Here is a 26,799-nt window from a genome sequence, read left to right as displayed (position 1 = left end):
CTGTCAGCTGGCCAGAGGAAGTCCAATAAACAGAGGATAGGAGCTGAAAGACTGCTTTGACCCATAACCTAGACATCACATGGACTGTCCAAAGATTCAGGTCTCCCGAGTATACAGCAACCCAAAAGCCAACCACAGATCCAGTAAAAGTAACAGAAGATGCATGTGTAGAAAGGTCATATCTGAGTCCAATTTCATCACATTCAGGAGCACAAACCCCAAAATAGGGCCAACTGACATAGCCCTGAACTCCAGAGCCATATGCTATGACCATAGAACCTGTGGTTCCCTGCAGCTCTCAGAAGAACCAGCACCTGGGTTTCCATCTACCTTGGCTGTCTCTGGTACCCTGCAGAAGTGTACATATGCATCATCCCTCTGATGATCTCTGACTCTTTTTTGGAGACTGATAGCCATATCAACTCACTTGTCCTTTCCATTTCCCCCTTTTAATCAAGTCAAAAAGCAGTTTTTAACATCTGATATTACATGTAGGCTGAGATATTCTCCCAGTCTGATTTGACCCCTTTATTCAAGGTCTTTTTCTAGTTACATCATCAGCTGGTGCTTGGTAGTAATCCTTTGGCGCCAGGGAGGCTTATCCCCAGGAGTCATGTCCCATACTTGGCAGAAGGCAATGTATCTACATGCTGAGTTTGCTTTACAGAGTGGCCACATTTAAGCAATATGGATACTCTCAGGAGGTAACTCTTAGGCATCCTACAGCTCTAGGTCTAGTTCATATTTCAGGCACACAGGCTCATATTCAGAGCCAACTGGATCAAGGGCTCATTGTTGGACCATCCATCTTTGTTGGTCTTTGCTATTGCACTTGTGGGATTTTTGCTATTCCATTGGGCAATGTGATAGAGCTTCCCTAACCAGTAACTCAGCACTCTCTCGGCTTTATAACAATTTTTAGATTGATAGTACTTAAATAGCTTATATTTTTAAAATTTTTTGATAGGAAAATATATTTAATACATGTTACAAATTGTTGAAAAGGTTGACAGATTTAAACTTTGTCTGATTGGATTTGGTTTTTTTTTTTTGTAACAATACTAATTAGGCCATTCAGTTTAGTGTAGAAAACATTAAATATAGAATTATTGGTCAATATATTATATAATAATGACTTCAAAATCTAGGTTTCAAGTGAAACTCTCAAATTTAATGTTCCCTAACCAATTTTGTTTTCCTTTGGATATCTGTCAGGGTATTTTCTAGCTGACACCCAATTGAATCTTTTGAACCAAATTTTCTCTTAATACCCACTTTTCCCCCTTTTATTAGCATGATTTTTAAATGGGACAGAAAGAACCATATTCTTGATCTATGGTATTCTTCTTTTTAAACTTCAACAAATACATTTTCCTAATCAGAAATTGTCTTAAACGGTGTGTAAATTTTATTTCCAAAGTTTTATACGAGGGAAGGTTAGAAATTATTTATGAAGTTGTGACAAAGTTAATTCTTTAGCTTTCCTAGATTACATTTTACAAAATTGTGCTTGACCTATTTACTTTCTCAAATACTGCAATTTACTCTTAGCCTAATATCCACTCCTTTGAAATCACTGTTTTAGTGAAAGAGCACTGGTATTCAGGAAACCAAAAATCTAGAACTAGTTCTGTTTAAGTTTAGTGCTTATTGTTAAGCTGTTAACTTCCCAGATTTGTCTTTCATCTCTGAATTTGAAATGAGTTGAAATTGTTGATCTCTAAGGCACTCCATTTCCAAACTTACTGTAATGCATGTTGTGTTTTAGATTTCATCTGACTTGATTCTTCCTTAGTCGATGCTGAATATTTTATTTGACCCTTATTTAAAATATAGTGTAATAGATAGATAATATGATATGTAATGTTTGTTTTTGGATATATAGGAGAACAGGAAAAGACATAATAGTTGGGAAAAAAGGCAAATAATATGCATTTTAAAAAATAATTCATAATTCTGTGTTTTAGTGGAAAACTTTTATAAAGCCTCTTACATTTTTTAAAAGAGAAAGTTTAATTAGTATGAATTTTGTTGTATGGAATTATGAAATTTTATATTTGTTTGGTATTACTTATAATATTTGTGTGGATATGTAAAAAAATTTCAAATCAATAAATGGTTTTGAAAATATACCAAGATACTTTTTAGTGGAAAAAACTTTTGACTATTGAGAGGGCAAATAACTTTTATTAGAATAATAAAGATCAACTTTTGGCTGCATTGTGAGACCATAGTTCCAATATAGACTTGGGTTTTGCTGATTTTTCCTTCAGCACAAATATATCAGAAAGGTGCTGAATTAGGGTTTTCTAGGGAAACAGAACCAACAAGAGATACCTGTTAATAGTATGAAATTTTATAAAATTATCTCATTCCACCATGGGTTGCAAAGGTCCAAATTCTGTAGGGTGGGACACAAACCAGGGACTGGGATGAAAGGCCATGATGAATTCCCAGGGCGCACTGTCTGAAATAGAGATGGGAATTCTCCAAATGCTGAAATAACTTTCCTGTTTAAGACCTTCAGCTGATCGGGGAATGGCAATCCCCTCAGTTGATTGTAGATATAATCAGCCATCTAGGCCATCAATTCACTGATGTCCTTATTTTACAATTAGCCCAGTGCTTACTTGACCAAACCACTGTGCACTATTACCTGCCCAAGTTGACACATTAGCCTAACCATCATAATTGCAGACAGTTTAAATTATGTTTGGGTAAATGTATTTTAAAAAGTATATGTTGCTTTAGAATATTGATTGTTTTGACTTGTAGGAGTTTCATTTTAATGCTTTGCTCTTTTGTGAATTCAGTATCTTTGGGAAACTTAATGGTAATTTCCACATTTGCCAGTTTTAAAGATTAGGGATGTATGTTACTTATAAAGATTAGTACAATTAATCATTGAGATGCAGAAAGTCTAAATAGTCTTACATTTGGAATGAGAAAACTTGGGATGGAGAAGCCATGTCCATGTGCCTATTTTTATATTTCTGTTGTAGTATCAAAGTACTAGAAATGTGAGCTAAGTGTTTGAAAATACTATGAATCCATTTGGACCTCCTTTTTTGGTATTAAGATCTGTAAAGCTTAATACCACATTTACTGTGTGACAACTTAATCTGAATAACTCTCACACAAGGCATTTTGTCAATATTCTACAGATTTTGTCTTCAGAATAATAACAATCTTAATGACTTTTGCCAAGCCCTTTCCCAGGAGTAGCAAATGCCTGTATATGGAGTACTGTAGTCCAGATGACTCAGGAGATGGGGCTTAACTTAGAGGTAGTCAGTCATTTGTACATAGCTCAAGTGAAGGATATATTAATGCATAGCCTTCTGCAGGTAAGCAACTGATACATTTAGTTTAGGAACTGTCCTCATCCCCAACTATTTTGGCTGCTAGTCTCGAAGTCAATCATTTTTTAAAAAATGAATGAATAGGACAAATTGCAGCTGCTTCTCTTCCACAGCCACCTCAACAGCCATCTTCCATGCAAACAAGAATGAGTCCTTCTGCTATGAAAGTGTCTTTACCACCACTGGCAACAATTCCTGCATACATGCATATACTTGGTGTGGAGTACATACAATTACTGTTACAGTATCTCCAAACCACCCCACTGTACAGACTGTTGGAAGAGATTTACAAATTATTCCTCAAATTCCAAACAATATCCATATGTCTTCTAGTTCTGTTTATATTAGACAGATATCCCAGAGTTCCTTAGAAAGACATACTGCTCAGAGTATGATATGGTGGCCTTCGACACAGGGCCCAGTTCCTAATTGTGGTCAATATCCTTTACCTTTTTATCAATATCAGCAGAATTATCAATTTCTCAGTATTCTCCCAAACAACACCTTCATCTCCTTATCAGTCACCACCTCCTTCTCAGTGTCCTCATCCTTCAGCTCTCCACAGCATCTGGTGCAACCTTCCCAGTTGGACCACCCAAGTTCCCATGTTTTTATGCCAACTGGTCCTTCAATTACTCTATCCCATCCATATCAACAAGGACTGCCTAGCTATCAGAAACAGAGAAATCAACCAGTAGCCTATCTCCCATACCCAGCATCTAGCTTATCAAAACAAGTCCATCAAGAAGATAGAAATCACAATTGAACCCTCTCAGAGAACTGGGAGAGCAATTACTAGGATAACCCATCAGTTATCAACCATTTTCATGAAATCAGCTCCCATGGTATACAGCTATCATAGCACTTTCAGGTTCTCTTTCAAGAGGAGTATCTAGTCAACCAAAACCACCTTTTAGTGTTAATCCTTTCTACACTATGTATGCAAAGCCAACTGGACCTCCATCTGTCCTGTCACCATCTCCTTGGGTAAAACCAGGGTCAACTACAGTTTTTAAAATTACTGTAGGCCAAACCATGACTTAAAATCTCTTAAATTTTGTGGGTCAAGAAGAGCATTCTGCAGTACCAGAACCTATTCAACCTGTTTCAATAACACCAGGCTCTGGGGAAGAAAAGGGAAATGATAACTATCAGAGGAGTTCTAGTGCTGGATTGAATGACTATCCCTATACACAAGGTAAAATTTAGCTGTTTTATGAAACTTAACCTTGTTTTGAAGTGGCAATCTCCTATGCAAAATAAAGTAATTTAAATTAGTTATTTAATTTGTTTTCCATGTTCAGATTATTAAAAACTGGGTAATAGTGTTGCATTAAGAATAAAGTTTATGCTTCCATGTCACCCTCAGATTCATCTATAGTCACCTACATTTTACTTTTGAAAATGTCAAGAAGAAAAGATCCAAAAATACTTTCTTAGGAAAAATGAGGAAATAATAGACAAAATATATATTTTCAAAAGTATGAACTACAAAGGAAAAAGTGGATATTTAGAGGGGAGATTTAATATACTTTGAAATAAAAGAATTTGGGTCTTTTTGAGTATGGTACTTATAAATCATATATATTTAAAAGGAGTAGAATTAATGATGAATAACATTGTTAGATTAGTTAATAGTAGGCCTAACCAAATATACAGAAGAGTTTATTTTTGAAATGTCTGTTCAGATCCTTAAAAGATACCTGATAATTTGTTTCAAAATTTAAGGAGGACTTACTATTTTATTTCAGTTATGGCTGATATTGACTCTATTTATAATACATGTAGATATAGCTAAGGAGAATCTTGGAAACTTAAGTTTGTCAGAACAAGATGGATGTATGTGTGATATAAAAAAATTTTTTTGAGGTACTGGCAATAGAACCTGGGATCTCATAGGTAGGAAGCTTGTGCTCAACCACTGAGACACATCAGAATCCCTGCGTTGTTTTTTCATTTGTTTTGCTCATTGTTTGTTTTGTTTTGCTTTCTCTCTCTATTTTTCTTTAAATGTTACATTAAAAAAATATGAAGTCCCCATATCTCCCACCCCCCTCACCCCAGTCCTCTCACATCAATAACCTCTTTGGTCATCATGGGACATTCATTGCATTTGGTGAATACATTTTGGAGCACTACTGCACCACATGGATAATGGTTTGCATTGTAGTTTAAACTCTCCCTCAGTCCACTGAGTTCATGACAGATTCTATTGTTGTTGTTCATTTTTGTTTCCTCAGGAGGCATCAGAACCTGAACCTGGGACCTCCCGTGTGAAAGTCAGAGGCTCAACTGCTTGAGCCACATTCGCTCCCGTGATAGCATTTTGGTAGCAGTTATAAGAGCTATGTGAAAGCAGAAAGAGAAGCAGAATAGCATTAGAACGTCATGGGAGTGAATACCAAGTAAAGTTGGAGACAGCGGATATATGAGTATTTTAAACATTAATATTATACATAGAAATTTCCAGGTTACTTGTTTATTGTAATTCTTTGAAATCACGTTAGGTGTAATACTAGAGCTTTACTGTTACATTAACAAGCAAGAATGGAGAGGTTAACACAGCAACTGAAACTTGAGAAAAATGAACTAGAATTGTTGAAGGCAAAAGTTAGTGGTATGGAGCATGGCCTGCTGCAGAGAAGGCTCAGAAGTGTCATCTGTAACAATGCAATCCCAAAGGTAAGTGACTTTTGGGATATGTTGAGGGGAATGTCGGTGAAATGAGCTGTCTGGCCCTGTATGTATGTTCCGGGCATAGTGCTTGAAAACAATGACTTTAAGGGACTTTTACCTTTATGAGCGCTTGTCAAAATAAATTGCTTTATTTTCACTTGTGTGAATTCTAGAGACTCATCAGTTTTTTCAGATACTGACTATAATCAATGTATAGCATTCCACTTACTATAAATTGCTTGCAATCTAAATAGAAACGAAAACTGAACCTGGGCCTAATAGTTTGCTATTCTCTTTAAATTCATTCTAAGTACATTTTGTATATTTAGTCAAACATTTATAACTTATTCTTCTAAGTCTTAATGCAGATCAGTTAGAAATAGACTAGTGTGAATTTGGAAAAGTATTAACCATAGACATGTTCTAAGACTGGTCAGTTTCCTTAATTGTTGAGTAACTGTAGAAACTAGATTATAGTGTTGGAAAGTAGGGATATTAAGGGGAATTAATCTGATGAAAAAATGAGGATGAAATGTGTTTTTTCTTTAGATTTTATTGTATACCTTTATATATATAATATAAAATTTGTGTTTTAACCATTTTAAAGTATGTCATTCATTAGTATTAGTTATCTTTACAATGTTGTGCTGCCATCACCACCAAAATTTTTTATCACCCCAACAGCAACTCTACCCAATTAGCATTGATCTCCCTTCTTTAAGGTCTTGGCATCCTCAGCTTTACTTTCTGTCTCTGAATTTGCTTGTTCCTGTAATTTCATATATGTGGAATCATACAGTATTTAGCCTTTTCTGTCTGATTTCATTTAGCATAATGTTTTTGAGAATCATCCATATTGTAGCATGTATCAGAATGTCATTCTTTTTATGGCTAAGTACTATACCACTCATTTTGTTATATCTAGTCATATGCTGATAGATGTTTGGGTTGTTCCTACTTTGTGGCTATTGTAAATTTTACTGCTCTGAATGATGATAGACAGGTAACTTTCAGTCATTGCTTTCACTTCCTTTGTGTATCTGCCTAGGTATGGTATTGGTGGATCATAAGTAAAATCTATGTGAAACTTAGAGGAATAACCAAACTGTTTTCCATAGCTGTGCTATTTTACATTTACTGTTGGAACCTCCAATGCTTGAGGATTCCAGTTCCTTCACATCCTGTCCAAACTTTTTAATTAAAAAATAATAATCCTTAGTTAAAAAGTAGGCATTTCATTTTGATTGTTTTTTGAATGACTAATGATGTTGAGCATCTTTTCATCTGCCTATTGGCTATTTGTATGTATTTTTAGGAGAAATGTCTGTTCAAATCCTTTGTCCATTTTTTTTTACCAGGTTATCCTTCTGTTGTTGAGATTGAGGGAGTTCTTTATATATTCTCATATTAAAGCCTTATTAGATATGTGATTTCCACATATTGTCTTTTATGTAAGTTGTACTTTCACCTTCTTGATAGTGTCCTTTAATGCATAAAAATTTATAATTTTAAGTTCAGGTTACTGTTTTAAAAATTATTGATGTGCTTGGTTTCATATCATCCAAGATCATTAAGATTATTCCCCCAGGATTTCTCCTATAAGTTTATAGGTTTAACTCTTTTATTTGTACCATTGGCAACAATTTTTATTTTAACTTTGTTGTAAGTTTTGAGTTTAGGAAATGTGAGAACTCCAACTTTGTTCTTTCTCAAGATAATTTTGAGTATCTGGGACCCTTGCAATTCCATATGAATTTGAGGACTGGCTTACCCACTTCTGTAAAAAAAGGGTGCAGGGATTTTGATAGGGCTTAAATTGAATCTGTAGAGTGTCTACGTAAAATATCATTTTACCAATATTAACTTTTCTAATTCATGAACCCAGGATGCCTTGCCATTTATTTAGGTCATCTTTAAAGTCTTCAATTTTGGTTTTCTTTAATTTTGTATTTTTCAGTGCACAGATATTTTACCTCCTTGATTAAATTTATCCCTAGATTTTTTTAAGCTTATTTTTTTTATTTATTTCTCACCCCAGTCCCCCTCGTTATTTGCACTTGCTGTCTGTTCTCTGTGTCTATTGGATTTCTTGGGTGTCACTGGACACTGAGCCTGGGACCTCCATGTGGTAAGTGGACACCCAATAGCTTGAGGCATGTCTGCATCCCACCTAGTTGTTTTATTTTTTTAGAGGCAATTGGTATGTGGAATTGTTTCTTAATTTCCATTACAAATTATTAATTGCTGGTGTATAGAAACACAAATGATTTTTATATGTTAATTGGTACCTTGCAACCTTTCTGATTTCATTTATTAGTGCTAGTAGCTTTCTGGAAGACTCTAGAAATTTTTGATATGCAAGATCATGTCATCTGCAAATAAAGGAAATGTTATCTCTTACTTTCAAATTAGGATTTTTTGTTGTTGTTTTTTTGTTGTCTAATTGTTCTGGCTAGAACTTCCAGTATAATATTGAATAATAGTGTTGAAAGCAAGCATATTTGTCTTGTTCCTGATCTTTTTTTTTTTTTTTTAAAGATTTATTTATTTATTTAATTTCCCCCCCTCCCCTGCTTGTCTGTTCTTGGTGTCTATTTGCTGCGTCTTGTTTCTTTGTCCGCTTCTGTTGTAGTCAGTGGCACGGGAAGTGTGGGTGGCGCCATTCCTGGGCAGGCTGCTCTTTCTTTTCACGCTGGGCGGCTTTCCTCATGGGCGCACTCCTTGCGCGTGGGGCTCCCCCACGCGGGGGACACCCTTGCGTGGCACGGCACTCCTTGCGCGCATCAGCACTGCGCATGGCCAGCTCCACACAGGTCAAGGAGGCCCGGGGTTTGAACCGCGGACCTCCCATATGGTAGACGGATGCCCTAACCACTGGGCCAAAGTCTGTTTCCCGTTCCTGATCTTAAGGGAAAAACTTTTAGTTTTCACCTTTGTGTATGAAATGAACTGTGAATTTTTTTAAATTTTTTTATTGACTTTTTAATAATATTACATTAAAAATATATATATATGAGGTCCCATTCAACTCCACCACCCCCACCCCACCTCTCCCCCCCCCCCCAGCAACACTCCTTCCCATCATCATGACACATCCATTGCATTTGGCAAGTACATCTTTGGGCACCTCTGCACCTCATGGTCAATGGTCCACATCATGGCCCATACTCTCCCCCATTCCATCCAGTGGGCCCTGTGAGGAATTACAATGACCAGTGATTGCCCCTGAAGCACCATCCAGGGCAGCTCCAAGTCCCAAAGATGCTTCCGCCTCTCATCTCTTCCTGCCTTTCCCCATACCCATTAGCCATCATGTCCACTTTTCTCAATCCAATGCCACCTTTTCTATGTGGACATTGGATTGGTTGTGTCCATTGCACCTCTATGTCAAGAGGAGGCTCAGATTCCACATGCATGCTGGATGCAATCCTCCCACTTTCAGTTGTAATCACTCTAGGCTCCATGGTGTGGTGGTTGTCCTTCTTCAACTCCATCTTAGCTGAGTGTGGTGAGCCCAATAATTCAGATTGTAGGTGCTGGAGTCTGTTGAGGCTCAGGACCTGGCTAACAAATTGTCAGTCCAGAGATTCAAATCCCCTAAATATATCTTAAACCCTGACACTAACTGCACCTCCAGCACATTAGCATGAAAGTCTTCTGTAGAGAGATCCCATCTGAGTCCAGATTCATCACACATAAACACCATTTCCAAAGAGGGGCCATCTGACCTGGTAGTTAACCCCATCGGCCATGACCATAACTCCCATGGGTCTCTTTAACCCTCGAAGGAACCGATATCTGGGGGTTGTATCTGCTTTATCTGTCTCTCAGACTCTGCTCAGTTGTGCATAAGGGCAATCCTCCTGACAGCCTCCAGACTCTTTTAGAGACTGGTAGCCATATAAACTCATTTCTCCTTTCCATTTCCCCCTTACATTAGGTCAAACAGCATTTTAAAGTCATGTTATTTTATGTAGACAGGGATATTCCACTGATCCGCGTTGAACCTTCTGTATAAGGTCATTTTCCAGTTGCATCATCAGTTGGTAGTTGATAGTGGTCCCTCGGTGCCAGGGAGGCTCATCCCTGGGTGTCATGTCCCATGCTGGGGGGAAGGCATTGCATTTACATGCTGAGTTTGGCTTCGAGACTGGCCACATTTGAGTAACATGAAGGCTGACAGGAGGAAATTCCCAGGCACAATGCTGCTCTAGGCCTTGTTCTTATTTTAGGCTTATCAGCTCACAAGCATAGTCATTAGCCTCAGGGGCTCACTGTTGAACCCTCACTCCCTCCCGGTCCCTGCCGCTGCACCTGGGAGACTGTTGCTGCTCCCCTAGAGACCACGACAGAGCACCACTGGCCAGGAACCCAGTACCCCCCTGCTGTGGTTTTTAATTGTTGCCACTATGAGTATATCCAAACATTGCCATGCACCCTGGACATATATTCTGTACAGCTCCCTGTCAGCCATATATCCCCTGTCAATGGTATCCCATACCAGTATTCCTCCATTGCCTTTGTTGAACCACTCTACAATCCAGAACTCCCTGAAATTTGAAGCCCAATATAATGTCAGGGTCCCTTACTAGGAAATGGCATATAGCAATGGGTTTAAAGGTTAGATAAAGAATACGTGTTGACTTGGAAAAAATTCTACATCCTATCTTCCCCCCCCCCCCAATTATTGAGCTTCTTTTCACAGGAGCCCTAGACCACAGCAATGCATATATATAGTATACAGCACTCCCATACATCCACCACAAAACCTTTTCCATTCCACAGTGATACTCTTACACCCTATTCTCATCATATTTACTTAATGTGATGTACAGAGTCTGAGACAATAGCTTTCAAACAAGGTGACATCTGTGCTTACATTGTGGTGCATACTTTAGGATTCAGAGTTTTTTACATTCTTAGTTATCCTATGTTTTACATTATGGTTTACATTATCAGTCTGCCATCTCCTATATGTTATGGTGTAATATTACATGTTTTATATCCATCCTTGTGTACTCTCATGAAACTCCTCTCTTACCCCCCATTTACCTTGGTTCCACACATTTAATGTCCATTTTCCCTTCCACCTTGGTGCCCACAGTGACAGCCAACCTCCGTTTCCCGAGGAGCCACTTCCAGATATAGATGGAATAGTGTTCAAGGCCTAACTTGCTCAACTACCCCAATGCCCTGGGAGCCACCCTTTCTCTCGAGGGATACAGTTCCCTCTATTTGATGGCATTAGTCCTCCCCAGGATGTGGGTCCACCCCCACTCTCACTACTTGGGTTTCTACCCCATGGTGTCACCCACTCTGGCAGAATGAGCATTTAGACATTCCCCAGGAGCCTGTCCTGCATCAGACCCTCCCCTCCGAGCATTCTAAACAGGTAACCCTCTTTATTATATTTTGATATGATTTTCTCGGCATTTTACTCTCCACCACCACCTGACCCTCTCCTGTGTTCGTATGCTACCCCTCCCTCCCCCCACTTTTGGTCAATGTTACTCATCCGCCCATCCCAAGCTTCCCTCAAACCCGCAAAGCCCCAACCAAAGGCAACCCCTTGCCCCCCTTTTATCTCTTCTTTGTGTTCATACTTACCACCATGTCATCTTAAATTCCACCCCTGCAGACATCAGCTCACATCCTTCCTCCACCCTCCGATTTCCTGTAAGTCTATCGTTCAGTCTCTTGCTATCTAGGGCAGCTTGGTTATTTCAAATCATTGAGGTCATGTAGTATTTGTCCTTCAGTGTCTGGGTTGCTTCACTCAACATAAGGTTCTCAAGATTCATCCATATTATCCCATGTGTTTGTAGTGTGTTTGTTCTTACAGCCGAGTAGTATTCCATTGTGTGTATATACCACATTTTATTGATCCACTCATCTGTTGATGGGCATTTGGGTTGATTCCAGCTTTTGGCGATAGTGAACAATGCTGCTATGAACATTGGTGTACATACATTGGTTTGCGTCCTTGTTTTCAGTTCTGCTGGGTATATACCCAGCAGTGGCATTGCTGGGTCATATGGCAAATCTATGGCTAGTTTTTTGAGAAACCACCATACTGTCCTCCAGAATGGTTGGATCCTTCTGCATTCCCACCAGCAGTGGATGAGTGTTCCCCTTTCTTCACATCCTCTCCAGCACTTGTATTCTTCTGTTTTTTTCATAGCTGCCAATCTTATGGGTGTAAGATGGTATCTCATTGTGGTTTTGATTTGCATTTCCCTGATAGCTAGAGATTTGGAACATTTTTTCATGTGTTTTTTTGCCATTTGTATTTCTTCTTTGGAGAAGTGTCTGTTTAAGTCTTTTTCCCATTTTTTAAATGGGTTGTTTATCGTTTTATTTTCAAGATATAGGAGTTCTTTATATATGCAAGTTATAAGTTTCTTATCAGATATATGGTTGCCAAATATTTTCTCCCACTGTGTGGGCTCCCTTTTTACTTTCTTGACAAATTCCTTTGAGGTACAAAAGGCTTTAATTTTGAGGAAGTCCCATTTATCTATTAGTTCTTTTGCTGCTCATGCTTTTGGTGAGATATTCATAAATCCATTTCCTATTACAAGGTCCCGTAGATGTTTCCCTACACTGCTTTCTAAGGTTTTTATGGTCTTGGCTCTTATATTTAGGTCTTTGATACATCTTGAGTTGATCTTTGTATAAGGTGTGAGATGGTAATCCTCTTTCATTCTTCTACATATGGCTATCCAGTTCTCCAGACACCATTTGTTGAATAGGCCACTCTCTCCCAGGTGAGAGGGTTTGGTGGCTTTATCGAATATTATGTGGCTATATATGTGAGGTTCTATATCACAGCTTTCTATTCAATTCCATTGGTCTATGTGTCTCTCCTTATGCCAATACCACGCTGTTTTCACCACCGTAGCTTTGTAGTATGTTTTGAAGTCAGGTAGTGTGATTCCTCCAATTTCATTTTTCTTTTTCAGTATATCTTTGGCTATTCGGTGTCTCTTTCCTTTCCAAATAAATTTCATAGTTTTTCTAGTTCCTTAAAGAAGGCTGTGTTGATTTTTATTGGGATTGCATTGAATGTGTATATCAGGTTTGGTAGGATAGACATCTTAATAATGTTCAGTCTTCCTATCCATGAACAAGGAATAGTCTTCCATTTATTTAGGTCTTCTTTGATTTCCTTGAACAATCTTGTATAGTTCTCGGTGTATAATTTCTTTACCTCTTTAGTTAAATTTATTCCTAAGTATTTGATTTTTTTATTTACTATTGTGAATGGTATTTGTTTCTTGATTTCCTCCTGATCTTGCTCATTATTGGTGTACAGAAATGCTACTCATTTTTGTGCATTGATCTTATAACGTGCAACTTTACTAAACTCATTTATGAGTTCTAGAATCTTTGTTGTAGATCTCTCAGGGTTTTCTATGTATAGGATCATGTCATCTGCAAATAATGACATTTTGACTTCTTCCTTTCCAATTTGAATGCCTTTTATATCTGGTTCTTGCCTCAGTGCTCGAGCAAGTACTTCTAAGACAATGTTAAATAGGAGTGGAGACAGTGGGCATCCTTGTCTTGTTCCTGAGTTTAGAGGGAAGGAGTCTAGAATTTCTCCATTGTACACAATATTGGGTTTAGGTTTCTCATATATACTCTTTATCATGTTCAAAAAATTTCCTTGTATTCCAATCTTTTGGAGTGTTTTTATCAAGAAAGGGTGCTGTATTTTGTCAAAAGCTTTTTCTGCATCAATAGATATAATCATGTGATTTTTTTCCTTCAATCTGTTTATATGGTGTATTACGTTGATTGATTATCTTATGTTGCACCATCCTTGCATAACTGGGAGGAATCCCACTTGGTCGTGGTGTATAATTTTTTTAATGTGTTGTTGAATACGATTAGCAAGTATTTTGTTAAGTATTTTTGTGTCTAGGTTCATTAGAGAAATTGGTCTGTAATTTTCCTTTCTTGTGATGTCTTTGTCTGGCTTTGGTACTAGGATAATGTTGGCATCATAGAAGGAGTTGGGTAATGTTCTTTCTGTTTTGATTTTTTGGAATAGTTTCTGCAGGATTGGTGTCAGTTCTTTCCGGAATGTTTTGTAGAATTCACCTGTGAAGCCATCTGGCCCTGGGCTCTTCTTAGTTGGGAGATTTTTAATAACAGATTCTATCTCTCTGCTTGTGATTGGTTTGTTAAGATCATCAATTCCTTCTTTTGTCAATATGGGCTGCTTATGTGTTTCTAGGAATTTGTCCATTTCCTCTAGATTGTCATTTTTGTTGGAATATAGTTTTTCAAAATATCCTCTTATGATAGTCTTTATTTCTGTGGGGTCAGTGGTGATATTGCCTTTCTCATTTCTTATTTTGTGTATTTGAATCTTCTCTCTTTTTTTCTTTGTTAGTGTCACTAAAGGATTGTCAATTTTGTTAATCTTCTTAAAAAACCAGCTCTTGGTCTTGTTTATCTGTTCAAGTGCTTTCTTATTTTTTATTTCATTTAGTTCTGCTCTTATCTTTGTTATTTCCTTCCTTCTTCTTCCTGTTGGGTTACTTTGTTGTTGTTTTTCTAATTCCTTCAAATGTGCAGTTAGTTGTTCAATTTTTGCTCTTTCTTCTTTTTTGATATATGAATTTATGGCTATAAACTTTCCTCTCAGTACTGCTTTTGCTGCATCCCATAAATTTTGGTATGTTATGTTATCATTATCATTTGTTTCAAGGTAGTCATTGATTTCCTTTGAGATTTCCTCTTTGACCCACTGTTTTTCTAAGAGTGTGCTGTTTAATTTCCAAATCGTGGTGTGAAATCTGGGCTTCTGTCCCTTGCAAATCTCCAGCTTGACTCCACTGCGGTCAGAGATAATGTTTTGTATGATTTCAGTCTTTCTGAATTCGTTCAGCCTTTCTTTGTGGCCTAGCATATGATCTATCTTGGAGAATGATCCATGTGCGCTTGAGAAAAATGTATATCCTGCTGTGTTTGGGTGTAGCGATCTATATATGTCTATTAGATCCAGCTCCTCTAATATACTATTCAGATGTTTTGTTTCTTTGGTGATTCTCTTTTGAGATGTTCTGTCCAAAGTTGATAGTGGTGTATTAAAATCCCCCACTATAATTGTAGATGTATCTATTGTTTCACTTAGTTTTTCCAGCGTTTGCTTCACGTATTTAGAGGCACCCTTGTTAGGGGCATAAATATTTATGGTTGTTTGATCTTCTTGACAGATTTTCCCTTTCACTAAAATGTAGTATCCTTCTTTGTCTCTCACAATTGTTTCACATTAAAGTCTATTTTGTCTGATATTAATATAGCTACTCCTGCCTTTTTTTGGTTATTGTTAGCTTGTATGATTGTTTTCCAGCCATGCACTTTCAATCTCCATGTGTCTCTGGGTCTAAGATGTGTCTCTTGTAGACAGCATATGGATGGGTCATATTTCCTTATCCAATGTCCCAGTCTGAATTTTTTGATAGGTGAGTTTAATCCATTGACATTCAGTGTTATTACTATCAAGGAATTATTTGTCTTAGCCATATTTTGATTGGATTTGTGTTTGTCATATTTTGTTTGTATATATGTATTTTTGTCTTTTTTGTTGTTGTTGTTGGTCTTATACTCTCCTCCAACTCTGCCTTTCCTGTTTTTTCCTATTTTCCTGCAGAACTCCCTTTAGAATTTCTTGAAGGGGAGGTTTCTTGTTGGAATACTCTTTCAGTTTCTGTTTGTCTGTGAATATTTTGAACTCTCCATCATGTTTGAATGCTAGTTTAGCTGGATAGAGTATTCTTGGTTGGAAATTTTTTTCCTTTAGTACCTTGACTATATCATGCCACTGCCTTCTTGCCTCCATGGTTTCAGATGAGAAATCAGCACTTAATCTAATTGAGCTTCCCTTGTATGTGATGGTTTTCTTTTCTCTTGCTGCTTTTAGGATTTTCTCTTTGTCTTGAGCATTGGATAATTTGACAAGTATGTCTTGGGGTGGGCCTCTTGGGGTTTATGACCAGTGGAATGCGCTGTGCTTCTTGGATATGTACATCTGTCTCTTTCAGTAGATTTGGGAAGTTTTCAGCCATTATTTCCTGCAACACTCCTTCTGACCCCTTTCCCTTCTCTTCTCCTTCTGGAATGCCTATAATACATATGTTTGAGTGTTTTGCATTGTCATTCAGGTCCCTAAGTCCTAATTGGATTTTTTCTATCTTCTTATTGACCCTTCTACTATCTGTTTGGTTTCTGATGTACTGTCTTCCACATCACTAATTCTCTGCTCTGTCTCTTCTAGTCTGCTGATATTTGCTGCAAGTGTATTTTTGATTTCTTGAACTGTGGTGTTCATTCCCATCATATCTGTTATGTTTTTGCATATGTCTTCAATTTCCCCTCCAAGTGATGTCTTCATGTTGTTAACCTCTTTCATTACTTCGTCAAATTTGTTGGTGATAAATGTTCTGAGATCTTTCATTGCTTGTGCCAAGTTTTGCTCCCCTTCGTGATTATTGGTTTGTTGTTTGGATTCAGCCATGTTTTCCTGATTACTGGTTTAGTTTGTAGATTTTTGTTGCTTTCTGGTCATCTCTTTATCTTGACGGATTTAATCAGTTCCTTAGCTTCTTTGTCTGCTCTTGGAGGTTAATTAGCTGTTATTTTTGCATAGGTGTTATATCTTCTCTTTGTCACTTTTTTCTTCTTATTCTAGTTTCTTTTGTTGGTTAAATTCACTTTAAAGGAAAGTATTAGTATTGGGGATAGGCAATTGTGTAAGCAAGGGAAAAGTGTAAAGTAGTATTGGTGATATATGTTAACAAAGCAAGAATATGACATCTGGGAGGAGGGAGGTTAGATTCATGTAAATTGTGTAGAGTTATAGCAGTAGGTAGAGTACCTATTATGAGGTAGATGATTGAATATGGAAGGAATATGGTATGAGCTAAAAAGCTACTGATTTCGTGAGAGAGGGAAAGAGAAAAGAAAGGTAATAGTTTCAAGAGTGGATAACAGACAGAAAACAAACATAGGTATTAGAAATTAAGACTTAGACCCTTCGTGTATCGAAGAAAGGGAGGTGGGAGGTGGAATATAGGAGAGCCAGTAGATGGTGGTGGATATCAAGATGTAGGGGAAAGAGGATAGTGTCGGTAGCCTAAATCAGTTCACACAGTAATGAGGCAGTGGAGGATGAGAAAACCCAGCGAATGTGAGGTGTTTCCTGCTGCACCTATTGTATAATTGAGTTAAAATAAACTAAGTAGAATATGAGGGACAAGAGGGAGAGAGACAACAGAAAAAAGAAAGAAGAAAAAAAGAAAGTGGGGGGAAGGGATGAGAGGAGGAAAGTAAAAGGGGGTGGGCAAAGGGTGGGGAACAGGTAGGGGAAAGAAAAAAAAAAAAAAACAGATATGCATGACCCAGAATTAAAACACCCACTACACAGCACCTACCACAAAAAAAAGCCTTAAATAACTGAGTAAAAGAAAGACTTTGGGGGATACACTGTGAGAGAAGACTAGGGGATAATGCAGTTTTAGCAATCAGGAAATTGAAAAAAGTAAAGAATAAGTCAAAATGAAAATAAAAACAAAACAAAATGAAATGATAAAGAAAAAACCACCAACTTTGAAAGCTAGGGCATTTAAGGACCTCAGATGGACCTCAGTGCGTGATGGATTCAGGGATGGAAAGTCTGAGATATTGAGGACTCAAGAGGTGTGAGTCTCTGTGGTGTGGGCCACCAGATTTTAGGGAATTCAGACCTGGCAACCTCCAATCTGTTCTACAGGAAGCTTGGGAGCCCTGCAGTGTAACACAGCCCTCAGGGATCCCCACAGCTGGGTGCCAGCCTTATGGGGGAAGTCAGATCCGCAAACTCTATATTATGACTGAACCCTGCAATTCATTTACTTAGCTGGGCTCATTAGTATATCTCACTTCAGCTTTCGGACAGCTCCCATCCTGTGATTCCAAACCACTGCCACTAGAGGGCGCCTCTACACCGCAGCCACTTTGCTAGTACAGATCTGAAGCCCGGCCTGTGACGCCGAAAACAGATTCAAAAACCTGAATTCCCAAGCTTTGCAAAATATTCCCTAATCGGCTTCCAGACGGGTCCCCCTCCCTTGCCGCAGCCTAAAACAACTTTCCGATTACGTCTCTTTATTGCCTACAGCCTATTTGGTTTGGAGACTGGCTGCTGGGCTTTTGGGGGCGGGGCTTCAGGCGGAAGCGCTATTGTTTATGTTCGTAATCACAAGTTTCTCCCGCTTCACAACAAAACACCGTCTATCTTCCCAAATCGATCTGCAAAGGCGACCCGTCGCATCAACCCGCCCACAGCTCGCCCAGAACTCGCGAACTCCTTAACAGCTCAGAGCCGTCTAAAAGCAGTGCCGCTGGGCTGGACCGCGGTTCCCCCCACCCCCAATAGGGAGGAGCCCATGTGCAGGTCTCACCTACAGGCAATAGAACCCAAATTATATCTACTAGACCAATCCTCTCCGTTACCTTTCCACCGAATCGATGTCCAGGCACTTCTGCCCTGCAAAAATCCCAAAAAAGCCCAGCCTTGGAGAGTCTGTAGCCATGCCCAACCGTCTCTTCCTGGGACTGACCGCAAAGGCAAGTTCACTCAGCGACCATCTTGCCTCCTCCTCCTGTGAAATTTTTATAAATGCTATTTAACACATTGAGAAAATTCTCTTCTAGTTCAGGTTTTCTAAGTTTTTTTAAATTGTTTTTTATATTTTTTCGATCATGAAAGGATGCAGATTTTTACCAAGTACCTCCTGTTGTTGAGTGAGAGGTCCTGTTCTCTTACATTCTGTAATGTGGTATATTACACTTACTTTCTTTTGTTGAACTACCTTTACATTCTTTGGATAAATCCCTCTTAGTCATTGTATATAATCCTTTTAATATGCTGTTGGATTATGTTTCTACTATTTTTTTGAGGATTTTTCCATCTGTATCTCTAAGGAATAGGATATTTAATTTTCTTTCCCATAGTGTTTTTATTTGGCTCTAGTAGAACTATGAGTAGGTCTCATAGAGTGACCTAAGAAGTTTTCTTTCCTCTTCATTCTTGGGGAGGGTGAAAAGGATTGTATTAATTCTTTTAAAAATGTTTGGTGAAATTCCTCAGTGGAATCACCCAGTTTCGGATTTTTCTTTGTTGGGAGGTTTTGACGACCAAATCAGTTTCTTTATTTTCTATTAGTATGCTCAAGTTTTTCTATTTCTTCTTGAATTAGTTTAGGTCATCTATATGATGATAGATATTTGTCCATATAATTATTCATAACATTCTATTATAATCTTTTAATTTCTGTCAGGTTGGTAGTAATATCCTTCCTTTCTATCTGGGTTTTAATGATGTGTGCTTTCTCTCCTTTTTTGTCAGTCTAGCTGAAAGTTTGTTACTTTCGCTGGTCTACTCAAAGAACCAACTTTCAGCTTCATTGATTCTATGTGTTTCTATTCTATTTTTCTTTCATCTCTGCTCTACTTGTTATTTCAATTCTTCTGCAAATTTAGGGTATTGTTTGCTTTTTCTTTGGGTTCAATTTCTCCAAGATACGAAATTAGGAAATTGATCTGACATCTTTTTTAATGTAGATGTTTACATCTATCATGCTCCTCTAAAAACACGCCTTTGCTATCTTTCTTAAATTTTGGTACATTGTGTTTTCTTTTTTTATTTTTTTGTCTCTAATAATTGTCTGAGTTCCCTTCCCATTTCTTTTTTGACTCATTGTATTTTTAAGAGTGTGTTGTTAATATCCACATATTTGAATTTTCCAGTTTTCCTTCTGTTATTGATTCTAACTTCATTTCATTATAGTCAGAGAGATACTTCATATGATTTTAATGTTTCTCAATTTAATTAAGACTTGATTTTGGGTACCTAAAGAATAATTCATGTGTATTTGAAGGGAATGTACATTCCACTGTTGTTAGAAGATGTCATTGAAAGTGATGAATTGAAATCTCCAGCTATTATTATACAACTGTCTATTTTTTCTTTAAATTCTGTCATTATCTTCACATGTTTTGTCCCTCTGTTGCCAGGAGTATGTTATGATTATATCTTCTGAATGAATTGACCTTATTGAAATATATGTTCTTCTTTATCTTATTTAACAACTTTTGAATTTAGATCTATTTTGTCTGATAGTGGTAAAGCTACCTTAGCTCTCTTTCGGTTACTATTGAATGGGATATTTTTTGCATTCATTCACTCTCAACCAAATTGTGTCTTTGGAGCTAAATTTCTTCCATGTCTATAAGATTTGGTAATTCTTTTTATCACTGAAAAAATATTCCATTGTATGAATATACCACAGTTTGTTTATCTATTCATCTATTAAAAGCCATCTTGGTTGCTTCTAGTTTTTGGCAGTTAGTTTGCTAGGCACTGAAATGCATATATGATAAGGTGGATTGGCATTTAACAATGGGAATTCATTCATTTAAAAGCTTTTAGTTTTAAGGCTGAGAGAATGTCTAAATTAAGTCACCATCAAGCATCACCATATCTCCAAAGAGCAACTACTGATGATCCTGGGTTCCTCTATTGTATGGCAAGGCACAGGCTAGTATCTGCTGCTCTCTTCCTAGTCTTGCAGGTTTTATTGCTTCCAGCTCCTTGTTTCCATGACTTTCACTTTGTTCGACTGGATTTCGTTCTCTCCTAAAGGACTACAATGAGAGGACCAAGACCCACTCTGAATGAGGTAGGTCACATCTAAAGAGCCTGTTCACTAAAAGATCCTACTTACATTGAGTTCACACTCACAGGAATGATTAACTTTAAGAACCTACCTTTCTGGGGTGCATACAGGTGCAAACCATCAAAATGGCCATAGAATGTATGTATAGGTTTTTTAATTTATATAAGTTTTTCACTCATATGAGCAATTAATTAGGAGTAGTACATCTGCAAGTTCTTATGTTTAGCTTTGTAAGAAACTGCCCAGTTGTCTTCCAAAATGGCACAATCATTTCACACCAGCAATAAATAAGAATTCTGTTGCTCCACATTCTCATCAGCAATAGACATTGTCAGTGTTTAGGACTTTGGCCATTTAATGGATGTATCATGACACTTTGTTGCTATTTTAATTTGCAATTCCCTAAGTACTTAATGATGTTAAACATCTTTTCATACATTTATTTGACATCTGTATGTCTTCCTTACTGAAATGTCTGTTCAGATCTCTTACCCGTTTTGTGATTTGTTTATTTGTTTTCTTGTTGAGTTTTAAAAATCTTCATATATTTTGGATAAAAGTCTTTAACATATATGTGCTTTACAAGTATTTGTCAAATACAGTTTCTCTTCTAATTCTCTTTTGATTTCCACAGAAAAATTTTCATTTTGATGAAGACCAACTATGAATTTTATCTTTGTTGGAGCATGTTTCTGGAGTTGTATCTAAAAGGTCATTGCAAACTGCAGGTTGCCAAGATCTTCTCTTTGGTATCTTCTAGAATTTTATAGTTTTGTGTTTTATCTTGAAATCTGTGGTCCATTTGAAGCTAATGTCTGTGAAAATTGTAAAGTCTATCTTTTATTTGAGATGTTTTGACTGCATTAAAGTGATTAATTATGTATTTAGATTAATATCTATTATAATTGTAACTACTTTGTAATCTTGGAGAAAGTTCTTTTTTAACCACCTCTTTTCTTTTCTTTTCTTTTCTTTTCTTTTCTTTTCTTTTCTTTTCTTTTCTTTTCTTTTCTTTTCTTTTCTTTTCTTTTCTTTTCTTTTCTTTTCTTTTCTTTTCGATCCTGCACCTGGAATTGAACCCAGGACCTCATAAGTGGGTAACAGGTGCTCAACCACTGAGCCAAATTTGCACCTGGAATTGAACCCAGGACCTCATAAGTGGGTAACGGGTGCTCAACCACTGAGCCAAATTTGCTCCCTGAATTTGTGTGCTTGTTGTGTGTTTTTGTTTTTAGGAGGCACTGGGAACTGAAACTGAGGCCTCCCTTGTAGGAAGCAGGCACTCAATCACTTAACCCATATCTGCTCCCCAGTTTTTGGTTTAAATTGAACATTTTATATGATTACATTTTCTCTCCTGTCTTAGCCAATTAATTTCACTTCTTTTAAAAAAGATTTGTGTCTCCTCCAGAGCGTACAAAATCCGTTTATATCTAATCTTGGTCCACTTTCTAATAACATTATATCACCTCATCAGCAGAGTCAAAACCTTAACTGTAATCCCAATTCTTTTGTCTTGCCTCTTTAAACACTCTTGTCATTCATTTCAGTTGTCTATAATTATAATCACCTAATATATTATTTTTAAGAAACTGCCATATTTTAGATCTGTTAGAAGAAGAAATATAAAACTTTTTATTTTACCTTCATTTTCTTTCTCTAACATACTTCCTTTCTTAATGTATATCTGAGTTTTTAACCTATATCATTTTACTCTGATGAACTTATTTGACTATTTCTGACAAGACAGAGCCCCTCAATTTTTGTTTGTCTGAGAAAATCTTTATTGTTGCTTCAGTTTTTAAAAATTAATTATCTTTAGAAAAGTTCTAGGTTTACAGAAAGATCATGCAGAAAACAGAGTTCCTATATAACCACCCCCATTTTTAGCAGTTTGCATTAGGCTGATACCAATATAAAATCTGTTGAAAGAATTTATTATAATTGTACAATTAACTATAGTTGACATTATTCAAGTAAAATATATATACCTCCTAAAACTTCTCCTTCTAACCACATTCAGATACTATATATCCTTGAGTAGTGTCACAATCACCAGTATAGATTACTAAAAAATGTTCCATCATTTCAAACAAAATCTCTGCAAGATTACTTCACCATTTCTTCCCCCATCCCGACCCCTGTTAACCTATATTCTAATTTCCGACTCTGAATTTGCTAATTATTTTATATGAATAAGATAATACAGTATTTGTTCTTTTGTGTCTCACTTACTTCACTCAACATGATATCCTCAGATTTATGCATATTGTTGCATGTAACAGAACTTCATTCTTTTTCAGAGATGAATAATATTCTGTTGTATATATGGGGTTTCAAATATTTTCTCCGATTGTATTGCATATTCTTATTTCCTTGATAAAGCCCCTTGCTGCACAAACATTTTTAATTTGCATGGAGCCCCATTGTCTATTTTTTCTTTCGTTGCTGTATTTTTGGAGAAAAGTCTGAAAACCACTGCATAACACCGGATCCTATAGATACTTCCCTACATTTTCTTCTAGGAGTTTTATAGTTCTGGTTTTCATAGTCTGTTTAGTCTTTGATCCCTATGAGTTAATTTTTATATATGGTGTCACGTAGGCATCCACCTTCCTGATTTTGCACATGGATATCCTAATTTCCAGGATACATTTATTGGAAGAAACAGTTCTTTCTCACATGAATTGACTTGAAACCCTTATTAAAATTCATTTGGGAGAGCAGATGTGTCTCAAGCAGTTGGTGCCTGCTTCCCACATGGGAGTCCTATATTTGGTTTCTGCTGCCTCTAAAAAATGAAACAAAACAAAACAAACAAAAAACAAACAACAAGGAGACAAATGAAAAAACCAACTCAGGGGAAATGATGTGGCTCAGTGATTGAGTGTCGGCTTCCCACTTACAAAGTCTGGGTTCAATCCCCCACCCCTGATACCTCAAAAGAAACAGATAAATTCATATGGCTGTGATGTGAAGGTTTACTTCTGAACTCTTTGTTTGATTCCGTCAATCTATAAATCTGTCCTTGTGTTTGACCAATGCAATATTATTTAAGTTTAAAATTGGGGTTTCCTCCAACTTCATTCTTTTTAAAAGATGGTTTAGGCTATGTGGGGCCTCTTACTCTTCCATGCAGAATTTCTTTATTAGAGAGATTGTGGATTTACAGAGCAGCATGCATAAAACACAGCATTCCTATATACCACCTTACCACCAATAACATCGTGCATTGGTGTGGAACATTTGTTACAATGATAATAGCACATTTTTATAGTTGTACTATTAAAGTCCATGGTTTCACTGTTTGTGCAGTGCAGTTCCATGGATTTTTAAAAAATTGTATTATTAACTTACATACAATCTAACATTTCCCCTTTTAATCATATTTAAAACATATATTTCAGTTCTTTAACTTGCATTCACAATAGTGTTCTCTCATCAACAGGATCCTACCAAAACATTTCTGTCACTTTAAACACTTCACTTCAAACAGGAATCCTGTGCATTTTAAGCCTTAACTTCCCATGCCCATCCAAAGTGTACACTCAGTGGCTCTCAGTTTCATCGCAGCGATGGTCTATCATCAGTTAGGCCATTTTAGAATGTTTTGATAATTCCAAAAGGAAGAGTCCTGTTCCCCCTTATAACCCACAGTTGTTGACCTTTAGTATTGATAGAGTTTCTTTGCCTTTACCACTAAACTATCACAATATCATAACTATATCAGTTAAAATAGTCTTTCCATGCACCCCCACATTCTTAACACCTTGTCATAGAAGAACGTGTTTACATTTGTACTGCTAACCACAATCATATCCACCACTGAAATCAGTTATACAGTCCGAAGATTATCCTCTACCTTTCTTTAAGTAGAAATTAACCCCTCTATGCTATCCCTTTCAGCCTCATTCACATTTATAAATCAACAGTGTTAGTTATACTGCATGTTACCGTCAACTCTAAACATTACCACACATCACAGCCCCTGCTTACTAACATTCTACTTAGATTGAACATCATCAGCTCCTCCTTCTAATCTCTTAGTAACCTGTACTCTGAAATTTAATTCCATGAGTTTACTCTTCATATTTAGTTATTAGTGAGACTATGATATTTGTCATTTTTGTCTGCCTTATTTCACTCAACATAATTTCCTGAACTTTTATCCATGTTGACCCATGCATCCTAAATACCTTTCTACTTAGAGTTGAGTAGTATTCCATTATCTGCATATATCACATTTTGCTTATCTATTAATCAGTGATGTACATTAAGGTTGCTTCCATCTTTTGGAAGTTTTGACTTATGCCACTGTGAACAGAAGTGTGCAAATGTCTGTTCAGTTTTGCTTTCAGTTTTTCTGAATATATTTCTAGTAGCAGTATTGCTGGAGAATGTGGCATTTCTATATTTAGCTTCCTGAGGAACCTCCAAACTCTCTTCCATGAGGCTACACCATACTCTCTTCCCACCAGCAGTGAAGGAGTGTTCCTTTTATTCCACATCCCCTCTAGCACTTGTAGTTTTCAGGGGCTTTTTGTATTGTTTTACTCTGTTCTTGTTTTTAATAATGGCCATTTATAAGATATTGTAGTTTTAATCTGCATTTCCCTAATAGCAGTGATGTTGAGCATCTTTTCATGTGCTTTTTGGCTGTTTTTATATCTTCTTTGGAAAAAATGTATGTCTCAGTCTTTTGCACATTTTTAATTGGATTGCCTTTTCATCATTGAGTTGCATGAGCTCTTTATATAAAATGGAGATCAAACACTTATCAGATATGTGGTTTCGAAATGTTTTCTCACATTGAGTAGACTTCTTTTGCACCTTAACAAACTCCTTTGAAGGACAAAAGTGTTTAATTTTGAGGAGGTCCCATTTATCTATTTTTTCCTTCAATGTTCTGGTTTTGGGTGTAAGGTCAAAGAAAACACTATCCATCGGGGATCTTGAAGATGTTTTCCTAAAATTTCTTCTAGGATTTTTATGGTTGTAGCATTTATATTTAGGTCCTTGAGTTAATTTTTGTATAAGGTGTGATATAAGATATTGACATGTTGTTCTCCCAACACCATTTGTTGAAAGATTGTTCAGACACAGCTGGGTTTTCACAGCCTTGTTAAATAATCAATTGACCCTATATGTGAAGGTATATTTCTGAACTTTCATTTTAATTCCATTGATCAATCTTTCTATTTTGATGTCAGTACCATTATATTTTCTCTACTATATGTAAGTAATATAGTTTCAAGTCAGGAGGTGAGACTCCTCCAACTTTCTTCTTCTCTTTTAAGATATTTTTGGCTTTTAGGGAACTCTTCCTTCCAAACAAATTTGATAATTGGCTTTTCCATTTCTACATAAAATCTATCAGATAGGGCATTTTTAGGGCATTAGAATTGTTCTGCATGATCTTGCTGTAACAGATATAGGCCATTTTAAATTTCATCAAAAATTGTAAAAGCGTATGATCCAAAATGCAAGTCGTATTGTAAACTGATGGTCATGGCTAGTAGCAATTCTTCAATTGTAACAACTGTACCATCCACTGATCCATGTAAAGTGTTATTAATAGGGGAAAGGGAAAAGGGGAGGGCTTTGGTTATATGGCAATCCCCCTATATTATCTAGTGACTTTTTTATAACCTAAAGCTTCTTTGAACTTAAAATGGAAAAACACAAGATACTGGGGAAGTAAGTATATGGAAGAAAATGTCATTGTACACACAAGACAGCATATCTTACAGTGATGAAGGTCAATGTCTAAAAAACATTTTGTATGAAGATATAAATTTTTAAATTTTGTCCTTATTTAAAAGGTTTATTTTATTTATTTCTTCCCCCTCCTCTTGTTGTTTGCACTTGCTGTCTGCTCTCTGTGTCTGTTCATTTTTGCTCTCTGTGTCTGCTTGCCTTTTTTAGGAGGCACCAGTAACCAAACTGGGACATCGCATGTAGGAGAGAGGCACAATCACTTGAGCCACATCTTCTCCCTGGTGGTTGTATCCAAATTGTGTCTTTTCATTGCA

The 26,799-nt window shown here is 36.8% G+C and overlaps 1 pseudogene; it reads left to right on the top strand.

The window, feature by feature from the left end:
• Nucleotides 1–687: 687 nt before the first annotated feature.
• Nucleotides 688–26,799, top strand: part of LOC139438570 (TGF-beta-activated kinase 1 and MAP3K7-binding protein 3-like) — a 46,336-nt pseudogene continuing 20,224 nt past the window's right edge.

This window comes from Dasypus novemcinctus (genome assembly GCF_030445035.2).
Source record: "Dasypus novemcinctus isolate mDasNov1 chromosome Y unlocalized genomic scaffold, mDasNov1.1.hap2 SUPER_Y_unloc_1, whole genome shotgun sequence".
NCBI lineage: Eukaryota > Metazoa > Chordata > Mammalia > Cingulata > Dasypodidae > Dasypus > Dasypus novemcinctus.
This window is presented reverse-complemented; position numbering and strand designations above follow the sequence as displayed.